General features: G+C 37.0%; 1 protein-coding gene across 3 annotated transcripts in view; it reads left to right on the top strand.

Moving 5' to 3' along the window:
• Positions 1-12309, top strand: part of bchs (WD repeat and FYVE domain containing 3 bchs) — a 1877108-nt gene that overhangs the window by 285823 nt on the left and 1578976 nt on the right. The gene's annotated exons all lie outside the window — the stretch shown is intronic.

Genomic DNA, 12309 nt, shown 5'->3' with positions numbered 1-12309 from the left:
AATCAACTAAGGGGGTGTGGTTGTGGGCTTGTACATGTACCGTGAGTTCTGTATTTGATTGTCTTGTTCTAAAGCTATTGTAGTGGTAATACGAGCGTGTGTTTGATGTTTTTGTGGAGCCATATTTAGAGGTTGTACTACCAATGTAGCATGCATTACAGTTTTGTTGACATTTAATTAGATAAACGATATTGTTCATGTCGCTGATTTGATATTTATCTGTGTCTTTATATGAATTAAACATTGATCCTAGTTTATTATATGTTGAAAATATGAGAGTGATGTCTGTACTGGTAAATAATCGACGGAATTGTCTAGCAAGATCACTGTGGTAAGGAATAACATGTGTGTTATTGTGTGTAATGTGTTTGGATGGTTTGATGATATTATTTTGGTCGGTGGTGATAATTTGTTGGATTAACTGAAGAGGATATTTTCTGGATATGAATTTTTCTGTAAGGTATTGGAGTTCGTTGGATAGGTCTTCTACACAAGAACATACAGCTCTTCTATGTTCTTGTGAAGAACTGTATTTGATGGCATTATAAATTTGATTATAGTGGATAGCTTTTTTTGTACTAAGTAGATGGTGCGACTCGAAATGTAAACATTTTCCGGTATGGGTATTTTTTTCTGTAAATTCTAGTTCCAAGTTTAGTGTCTGTTTTATATATGGTGAGATTAAGGAAATTAATCTGTCAGTTTTCTTCTAATTCGAGGGTAAATTTTAATCTGTCTTGCATTGAATTAAATTTAATAAAAAGGTTATCAATTATGTTTTTGTCTCATAAGGATGTAAACTCCGTTTCCAAAATTTAAACGTATCCCTATTAATTCCAATTTTTAAACTCAACTACCATTTTGTCTTATCTCAACACGTCAATTGCAGATTATTTAAAAAGGTGAGTACCACAAATTAAGCTATGCTATTAATTTGAGTCAATTTAAATCGGTAATTTAAGAATTCTACAATTTATCTTATTGTCAAAATACAAAAATCTTTAACGAACTAAACGCACCTTATCTGCACCGCCTATCAACCTTTGATCCCTAATGCCTTTGAACTTGTAAAATAGAGAGACACAACTCTCAAAAATTCTCGTAAAATACTTTACCAATAAAGTCCATATATCCTTTCTACATAAATGCCTTACTTACAATGTAATCCCAAAATTCGCCTGTATATTCCAAAAATATCCATACATTATTCACCAAACCTGTATTAACATTGTACAGAAAGAACTGCGAAAAAGATACAATAAAAAACATCAACTACTATCTCAAATACATCATTTAAGATTTAGTCTAAAAAGAAATATGACACCCCAGATCTGGACAGAATTCACCACATATAATGAAATACGTATAAAAGCCGCTATAAAAGATATCAAACAAAGACACATCAAAAAATGGAACATTCTTACACAAAAAAACTCACACCCCTTCAAAAACTTCTACAGTAAACATTTCCTCACAACCCTTAACCACTACTGAACTCACTAGCCTTGAATACGGATTTAATTTTACTATAAAAGATAACCAATACCCCTCCAAAGAATGCATCATAGAACTTCAGACCAAACTGGACAACCACCCAGACAAATGGTGTATAATATATCAGGTCAATTCCATCCTTAATTCAAAACTACAATCCCAATCTAATATAAATAAACAGGGGCTCACACCTAGTGAGTATGGGCTTGGCACACCCAGGGTCCTGAGCTGGATATTGTCATTTTTCTCTTGCTTGCTGATTCCATTCTACTTCTGATTCTCTTTCAGGGTAACTCGGGAATTTTTTTTTTTTTGGCTAGTGCAGCATAAGCCTCTGGCTTCCTTGCACCATATGACTAATAATAATAAATGACATACAGAAAATCCCGGGTAATATCATACCCTGGGTATGATATTACCCGGGGTTTGTGTAGTTTGGTATTATCAAACTACACAAACCCAACCTTGAGGTTGTCACAGACATTCTCTCAGATATGCCAGACAAGCTGTACTTGCTACCTGGGAGTCTAAAATGCTGATGGAACATATTCGGGTGACACTCAAGTCAAGTGGACCCAATTTCGGCGAAGTCCGGACGGTCTGTGACAGCCAAATCCTCTGCTTGCACCTTCACGATGGTGGGACTGTTAGTAATCCTGGGTATAACCTCCATGCACAAGTACATGGTGGGTGACCACACAGGTGTGAACCAACGTAAGCAGGGGTCGAGGTGTGGCGCCCACACCACGTGGCGGAACGCCGACCCTCTATGTTACCAGGCAGTACTAGGTGGTAGATGACTCCCATCAACCGGTGAAATACCACCACTTTGCTTATTGGAGGCTTGAAGTGGTGGAACCCGTGTTTAGTCTCTAGAGCTAAGTTCCGGTCAACCCTTCCCTACCGCTTCCATCATGAAGTATGATTGATGACTTTTGAGGTTATGATGAACGTCGTGGCGGGATCCAATATTCCTTACATTTCGAGGGTACAGTTCTAAAACAGTCTTCGCAGGCCGGCCGCTAGTTAGTACACCAGACTGAACCTATTGGTAACTCTCTAGGAGGCTTCCGGATCAGCTAATGTATAATCTTGCTACCTCTACTCTGCCAGATAATGACTGGAGGGAGTCCGAGTAGTGTGTATGCGGGGAGCATTGTCGAGGCCACATTATGTAAAGGATCTGGGTATATTCTTACCACGTGTACGCCATATCCAAAAATTTCATTACTTCATACAGCATGTCCCACCCACTTTTTCCCACCATGAATTGTCAAACTAATAGAGCAAGCTTATCTGCGAAAAGATCTAAACCTCCCAAGCACTTCCTAATTCATTTCACAAATATACGTGGTCTCAGTTCTAATCTCAACGATGTCAATTTCCACTTGCAGTCTGCCAAACCCCATGTACTTTTTCTGACAGAATCTCAGTTATCGGTTGATTCAACTACTGCTCATCTCAGATGCCCAAATTATTCGCTGTATGATTCCTTTCGCCTCAAAGGTGGTACTTGTGCATATGTCTGTTCTGATATTCTTTGTCAGAGACTTGGCAATTTGGAATCTCCTCTCTTTGATCTTCTCTGGCTTAAAATCTCTCTACCTCATTGTGTCAAATTCATCTGTTGTCTCTACCGTTCTCCCAACTCCACTAATCACTTGGAGCTCTTTGACTTCCTCTCTTTGCAACTTGACTTTCTCCAGTCCAACTTTCCTAACAGTGAGGTAATTTTGCTTGGTGATTTTAATGTTTACAACTCCAGCTGGCTTCCATTTTCTAGTCACACCGACCCAGCTGGTTCTCCCCCAATCACAGCACTCTTGCCACTTTATGCCCGTTGCTTTGCTGCTCTGGTTTTGGGCATGATACTTTAAATTAATAAAATCAATAAATTAAATAAATTAAATGTCAATACTACGCTATCTAATAGAAACAGTGAAGCGCGTTACTCTATAAATTATATGTTAGAGCTACCTCAATTAAAAATTTGAATTCCCTACCACTATATACAAAAACAATGGCTGGAAGATTCAAACGAAATAACGGTTTTACGTATATCTACAAAAACTGTTTATCTAAATTAAAATAAAAATAACCAGCGGAACTATAACTATAAGACTACGTATTAAGTACAATATAAAATAACAATTATGTAAATAAAAAGGCAAACACTTATCGTTTTTTCGGAGCCTGCAACTCACAACTGTAATTTTTAAAGAGAGTCAGCGCCCTCTGACTTTTGATAGTATCCAATCAAATTTCACAGACAAGACTTTCCCTTAACAAACACATGCTGTGTCTGAATTATTACTGCAGTTTTGTCTAGATGATCCCACAATGCATCTTTAACCAGTGACTCCACATTATTTTACCTGGAACAGATGTTAAACTAACTGGTCTGTAATTAAAAGAGATCCCCCCTTTGTGAATTGGGGGTATATTTGCACATCTCCAGTCTGCGGGGACCTCCCCTAAGTCCAATAGGGGAGGTCCCCGCAGACTCTCATAATTATGGCTATGCATTTGCTTACTTCCTTTGCCTCCTCCTTTCATACAAGCGGATAGACCCCATCCACCTCAGGTTCCTTTCTTTTGTTTAATTTCAATAATTTCTCCTCCACTTTGCTCTCAATTATTAAAAAATCATTAATCCATTGATAAACTTCTGGTATTTTCCTCCTTTAACTCCTCATATGTGAATGTAGATGCAAAAAAGTCATTCAGATTATCAGCTATCTGAGCTGGATCATCAACAGTTGAACAATCGATATCAAGTGGACCAATCTGATTCATCCCATTCCTTCTAGAGTTTTTATAAATAAAGAAGTCCTTGTTGTTTTTCTTAGCATTCTTTGCCAAAGATTTCTTGTAATCTGTCTTCGCATGCCTAACCTCCTTTGTGACTTGATTACAGACTAGCTTATATCTGCCATAGGCTTCTGTGTGTCCAGTTATTATTATGATAATTTATATGCATCCCATGCATTTTTCTTCCTGCCACGGGTCTCGTTAGTTTATCTGACCTCCATTTGGGCTTAAACCTAGAACAGTATTTCTTAGTTGGAATAAAAAGCCTAGTAGCTTCCACGATTACTTCCTTGAATGCTTCATATTTAGATTTAGCTGTTGGTAACAACATCAATTGGTCCCACTGTATAGAACTTAAAAAATCTCTGAGACAACGGTAGTCACCTTTACGAAAGCAAAAACCCTTTCCTTTACATCTGATGGTAGTTGCATCTTTAAGTAAATCCCAATCAGCACACTGATCGCTGCTACATAGTGGTTCCTTTATCTGCAAATTCTTTGTACACGAATAATCACTGCTGATAACGAGATCAATAGTATTATCCTCTCTGGTTGCCTCTTGAATATGCTGCTGCAGAAAACAGTCATCCAGCAAATCTACTAAAGTCTTGCTAGAGTGCGAGTGACCAACCAAAAAGTTCTAGTCAATATCTGGAAAGCTAAAATCCCCCATTATAACACAATCTAGTTCACTGGCCAATTCTCTTTCTCATTACAATTGTTCCTTGTATTCATTAGAGTCAGAGACAATTTTTAAGTTCTATACACTAGGATCAACTGATGATGTTAAAAAGAGCAAATTCTAAATGGGAAGCATTCAAGGAAGTAATTTTGGAAGCTACTAGGCTTTTTGTTCCAACTAAGAAATACTGTTCAAGATTCTGTTCAAGAAATACTGTTCAAGATTGATATCTATTTAGGCCTAAATAGATATCAGATGAATTAATGAGGCTTGCGGAAGAGAAGAAAAATGCATGCGATGCATATACATTATCGGGCAACACAGAAGCATGTGGTAGATATAACCTAGTCTGTAATCAAGTCACAAAGGAAGTTATTCAAGCAAAGACTGATTATGAGAAATCCTTGGTTAAAGATATAAAGAAAAATAGACTTCTTTTTCTTATGTAAACTCTAGAAGGAAGGGGATGAATCAGATTGGTCCACTTGGTATTGATGGTTCAACTGTTGATAATTCTGCTCAGAGAGCTGACAAACTAAATGAGTATTTTGCATCAAAATTTAGCATTTAGCATTAGTAGAGGCAAGCTTATATAGCATCAACCAAAAAAAAAAAAAAAGCCCCCTTCCCATTTCACCCATCCATTCTCTCCAAATGTTTGTCTAGTTCTTCTTTGAACACTTAAGTTGCTGACCTCCACTTCAATAGATGGAAGTTTGTTCCAAATGTAAACCACCAGCTGGCTAAAGGCTAACTTCCGCACATGTATTCTAAAATTGTCTTTCCTCAATTTGAATTTATGCCTCCTCAGGTGTGTAATTTGAGCAAGAGGAAGAATCCCATTAGCATTAAGCTTGCTCAATCCATTCAAATCCTTATACACCTCAATTAGATCACCTCAGTGCCTAGTCTCCAGACGCTGCAGTTTGCAGAACTTAAGCCTTTCTTGGTAACAGCCCTCTGTTCCACTCACCAATCTTGTTGCTCTTCTCTGTACTCGTTCCAGCAGATCTACATATTTCCTGAAATTGGGACTCCAGACCTATATACAGTACTCAATGTGTGTCCTGATCATTGCTTATACAAGGGGACAATCACCCCCTTATCCGTGCTGGTGAAATTCCTCTATATTATTGACAAGACACCGTGATCTCCTCTTGTAGCCTTTTTGCACAGCTCAGAAAACATCATATCTGACTGCATAATTACCCCTAGGTCCATTTCATTCTCCCCTACCCTGATTGTAGTACCACCCAGTTAATACGTTAATCTGTGGTTACTGCTACCCATATTCAGTACTGTGCATTTGTCAATGTTCAGTTTGCCACCTCTGAGCCTATCTGCCAACTTTTACAGATCTTGTTGCAATAGCGTATTATCATTACTGCCATTAACAACCTTGCCAACCTTCGTATCGTGTGCAAACTTAGACATTAACCTTGATATACCTTCATCAATATCATTGACAAATACTGAACACAGCAATGTGCCCAACACCGAACCCTGGGGGACTCCACTAATAATATTAGTCCATGAAGAGCAGTGTCCATTGATTACCACTCTCTATGTTCTCCCATTCACCTATCCTTTTATCCATTGTAAAAACTTGCCCTTAATGCCATACCTCTCCAATTTGTACAGCAGTTTTCCATGTGCAACAGTATCAAAAGCTTTTCAAAAATCCAAGTGTACGATATCAAAATTATTCTTTGCCTCCAGTTCCTTTGTGACCACGTTATAGTATCTAATCAGATTCGTCAGAAAAGACTTCCCCTTAACAAACCCATGCTGTGTCACTGGTTAAGGAAGCAACCCTGGATCGCTTTCTTAACCAGTGACTCCATTATTTTCCCTGGAACTGAAGTTAGACTAACAGGTTTGTAATTACTTGTGTCACCCTTTTTCAATACTGTAACCGATGATTGAGCGATAGTAGTATATGTAGATGTATATTTGAATGGGAGATGACACTGATGTTATTAGTGCAGTGCCCCAGGGTTTGGTGCTGGACCCTTATTGTTTTGTGTATTTATTAATATCTCCAGGGGCTCGCATCTGGTAAGTATGGGCTCGGCACACCCAGGGTCCTGAGCTGGATATCATCATTCTTCTCTTCCTTGGTGATTCCCTTTTACTTTTTCTCTCTCTCTCTCCTCCCTCCCTCCCTCCCTCCCTCCCTCCCTCCCTCCCTGGGTAACTGGGGGATTTTTTTTTTTTTTTTTTTTTTGGCTGGTGCAGCATAAGCCTCAGTCTTTCTTGCACTATGTAGCTATTAATAATAATAATAATAATAATAATAATAATAATATCAATGAAGGTATATCAGGCTTAATGTCCAAGCTTGCAGATGATAAAAAGTTTGGCAGTGTTGTTAATGTTAGTAAAGACAGTATGCTACTGCAATAGGATCTAGAAAAGTTAGGTAGATGGGCTGAGAAGTAGCAACTGAAGTTTAATATTCACAAATGCAAAGTACTGCAGATGGGTTGCAGTAACCCTGAGTGTAGTACCAACTGTGTGGTACTAAGCTCAGGGAGGTGGAGAATGAAAAAGACCTGGGGGTAATTGTGCAGTCAGGTATGAATTTCTCTGAGCAGTGCAGATGGGCTGCCAGGGCAGGTCATGGAGTTTTGTCAATGATATATAGGAATTTTGCTAGCAGAGACAAGGAGGTGATTATACCTTTGTATAAGGCAGTGCTCAGGCTATACCTTGAGTACTGCGTACAGGTCTGGAGGCCTCATTTTTGGAAGGATGTAGAGTTGCTAGAAGAAGTAGAGAAGGGCAACAAGATTGGTGAGAGGAACAAAGGGGTTCTCTTACCAGGAGAGGGTTAAATTCTGTCATTTGCAGCACCTGGAAACTAGGCACCTTTGAGGTGATCTGATTGAGGTGTACAAGGCCTTGATTGGTTTGAGCAGGCTCAATGCTGATGGGATACTTCCATTTGCTGAGATCAAGAACCTGAGGGTGCATGGATTAAAATTAGGAAAGATAGTTGTAGAATAGATGTGCAGAAATTTGCCTTTAGCCAGCAGGTAGTTGATTGCTGGAACAGACATCCTTCTGTTGTTGTGGCAGTTGATAGCTTAGATAAATTTCAGGCTGAAACAAACGTTTGTTGTGACCCGATGGGTTATTGTTATTTTGTTTTTAGGAGCATTAGCAACTAAGGCCATATTTCTCCGGTGATATGCGGTGGTCATTCCCTGACCTTTCTGCATCCTCCGTATTTGGTGGTCATGGGCTCGAACTCCGGTCTAATGAAGAAGCGTGTGCTACACTGCTGTTCCTGCCCACCTGGCTACGGAGGCACCACCGGATGGGTGAAATGGGAGGGTATTTTTTGGCTAATGCTCTATAAGCTTGCTTTCTTGCATCATATGCCTCAACTAATGCTAATATGAAGAAGTATATGTAAGGCGGTTATAAAAGAGCTGTCCAATCGTTTAAGTTTCAAAAGTAGTTTCTGTCACAACCGGTGGTGCACCCAGTATGATTGTTAGAGAAGCAGGTTTTATAAATCTATATGCATAACATGTTGGTCATCCACTGGTAGGCTTTCATTGCATCATTCATGAGGAGGCTTAATGTGCTAAAGCCAGTCTAAAAAAACTTGATGTGATGCAAACTGTGACCAAAGTTGTTAATTTCATTTCTTCACGTACTTTAAAAAAAAAAAAAAAAAAAAAAGAGACAATTTCAGAATTTATTGAATGAGATGCATTCAGTGTACAAAGGACTACTTATGTACAACAATGTTCATTGGCTGATTCGAGGGTCTGTTCTTAATCGATTTGTTGAATGTCTGGATGAAATCAGTCTGTTTTTGACAGATCAAAATTTTTCTTGTAAAGATATGTCTGACCTTGTGTGGATTTGTAAACTGATTTTTTTTACAAATTTCGGCTCGCATTTAAATTTAAATGACTTGAACATCAAATTATAGGGCTCTGGTAAGAGCCCTGTAATTTGATGTTATGTTCAATAACATAAAGTCATTTGAAATTAAGCTAGGTGTTTTTAAAACGTGATGTCGACATTGGCAATTTTAAATATTTCCCAAACCTAAAAAGATACATCACTGATGTTGAAACTGATGAGAGAAAAACCATCAAAGCCTTCAAATGCTATATTTGAACATCGTTTAGTCAACTATTGAACTACAGTCTGTCCTCGTATAGCACGATAGTTGCGTTCCTAGAAATCCTCGTGCAATGCAAAATCATGCAATATAAACAACAGGCCCTATGGGAAAAGTAGGGTTACGTGCCGACCACCCAAGATTGAACACACATTTGGAACCAAAACATTACCAAACACAATAAATAATTGGGTAATTTTAATCGTTATAAAATACTTATGTATTTTATAACGATTAAAATACGTAATAAAAATAATATTATATTATAATAAAGTATTTTTAGTATTTTTAATACTAAAAAAGTATTTTTTACGAATAAAATACGTATTTTATTCGTAAAAAATTTATTATATTAAATAAAATAGTCGTATTTTATAATACGTAAGTATAAATTATAATACGTAAGTCGTAATAAAATATTGCTAATGCTTTTGCTTTTATTATCGTAAGCAAACTTGCTTTTTGTTCGATTTTCTATCCAAAGAGATGACAGCCGTTCCATCTCTTCCAATTCTTTGTGTCTTAATCTAATGGATTTTAATTACACTTTGAGTTGTTTCCGCTATGAAAGGTGTTTTTATTTTCTCTGCATTCTTTGTAATTCTCGGCGTTGCCTCATTTAGGTCTGTAGCACGTGCAATATCACATGGTCTTTCATTTCGCTCAAAGCGTTTCACAATTTCATATTTTTTCTCTATTGACAGAAGCGGACTGGCCATAAGCCTTACGGGGGAAACCACGGTGGGCCGGTGTGATTTTGGCCATAAACCGTAGTATGAGGCCACTATAAATTTTCCCGGGTAAGAATTTTTTCCCAGTCTGCCTCTGTTTATCGTTATTGCTTTTTTTTTTTTTTTCTCTCTGAATCTGCAGTGTCTTAGCCAGGACGCTTCCTTTTCACACCTTTTAAGTATTTTACTAATTTTTAGGGATTAAAGCACAATTACAAAACGAGGAGGCACGCTTGATACACATAAAGCTGCGCGCATGTAGCAACTGAATAAAGAATACCGTAAAGGCTGAGATACACTATTAATTAACACCTCGCATTTTACTAAAGCACATTTCTGGGGGTTATTATCATAAAACAATAAAAACAATTTCCAGTTGCGTTTCTGCTAGTGGAACCTGTTATAAACTGGTAGTAAACTCCATCTAATTGCATTTGCGATTATATCGATAGCTGGAATTGTGTTGGTTTTTACGTTATTATGGTGAATTGTGTTTCCCCTTCACTGATATAAAACACATAAATACATTTTCAGAATCTTCTTCATTCCTATCGTGTTGCGTTCGGTTGGGGTGATTCCGCGTTCGACTGCCATTTCTTGTAAACACAAAGGCGAATCGTGCATAAGCGAATTCGGTTCGTGTTATATAAGATAACGTTCCCCTATTTATAAATCGCGTATGATCGAATTCGTGTAATGCAAACACGTGTTATACGAGGACCGACTGTATTTTCTTCAAGATTTGTTAAGTTCATAGAATTGGAAGAAACTGCAAAATTCATTAAATTTCAGACAGTGTAAAACGAGCTGAACTTAACTTGAAAATGTTTCATTGTATCGATCTGGATAGAATGCAGTTGATTAATTTTTCATAGTTGTGTTTAGAAAAGATGGAAAATAAAAGTGACATCAGAAAGGTGAATAAATTTGAATTATATTTTGTTGATTTTTCAAATGCCTCTGCATGTGGTAAAAGTGACTCCCACGTGCAGAGGAAAAGCATAACGGAAAAACCTTTTTGTAACTTCTGATGAGTAATATGAGGTTGATACTTGCTGATTTGTTAAATAACAGGTTAGAAAATGTTCTTGATTGGCTTCATCTTTTACTTCTTTCTCACACTCTGCCATAGTATAACTGAGCTCTCCTGTGCTCCCTCCCCTTCCTGTTCATTATATCCATCATTCACCTTGCTACCTTACTCTAAACTTTCAATGTCAGATGTTTATCTGTTTGTAGACGACCTTAATTTCTATAAGGTTATCATTTCTGTCATATTATACATCTAGTTTTGATTATATTTCATATTGGCCCAAGAAAACGATGTTTTTAAGTACAATTAAGTACCAGCTATATTGGTTTTTTCCCCAGATGTCAGCTAAAACCTTTAGTAATTAAGAATTATTACATTGTTCAAGAACAGATTGAAGTTGTGATTCACTTCAAAGATCTAGGGCGCCTCCGTAGCCAGGCGGGAAGGAGCAGCAGTGCGTAGCATACACTTCTTGATAAGACTGGGGTTCAAGCCCGTCACCACCAAATATGGAGGATGCGGAAAGGTCAGGGAATGACCATCGCATATCCTGGAGCAATATGGCCTTAGTTGCTAGTGCTCCTAAAAACCAAATAACAAACAAACAAAGATCTTGGTGCTGATAGACACATTAATGCTCATCCTTACACTCATATAAATATCATTATACATAAAGCTGTTTTTGGTTTAATATCATTGAATGTAATATCTCAGCTTTCAGTAATAAGGCTGCTATTTTTATTTGTTTTAAACAACTAATTTCGTCTGTTCATTGTTATTCTATTATTTTGTCATTCTGGCAAGATGATTTATTCCGCTTGAACATAATCAAATCAGTTTCATTTGTTTCCTTTGTTTTAAGTAACGCTTGGTTTCATTGTAGAGATTATAACTCAGTGCAGTTAGTTTTACTTAACTACGATGTAATCTTAAGTGTTGTTATTTTATTTATAATCTAGTGCACAATTTTTGTTGATTCTTATGCAAATTCATCTACACTGTCTGTTTTCCCCACATCCTTTTAGGATGAAACTTGAGAAAGCTGACTCTTGATGTGGAAAAAGATTTTTTTTTTTTTGTTACTGTTAACTTATTATCATGTTCCATAAAGTCTAATCAAGAGTGTATATAGTCCATCAATTTTTCCATTTTTATCCGTAGCTATATATATATATCTACGGATAACAACAAAAAAAAAAAAAAAAAAAAATATATATATATATATATTTTTTTTTCTTTTAAGCATTAAATAAACACTACTCAACTGCTAGTTGAGTAGTGTTTAACATTTTCTGCTAGTTCTTATGTATTTTTTGTTGCTGAATTCAGAAACAATTTCTCAAACCCACAATTTTTATGTGACACAAATTTTGATATTAATAACACAGTAATGAAATAATAATAGCATATGGTT

This window comes from Mastigoproctus giganteus, chromosome 2, assembly GCF_048544385.1.
Source record: "Mastigoproctus giganteus isolate SK-2022 chromosome 2, ASM4854438v1, whole genome shotgun sequence".
Lineage (NCBI taxonomy): Eukaryota > Metazoa > Arthropoda > Arachnida > Uropygi > Thelyphonidae > Mastigoproctus > Mastigoproctus giganteus.
The sequence above is the reverse complement of the archived record's forward strand: the minus strand, read 5'-3'. Positions and strand labels throughout refer to the sequence as shown.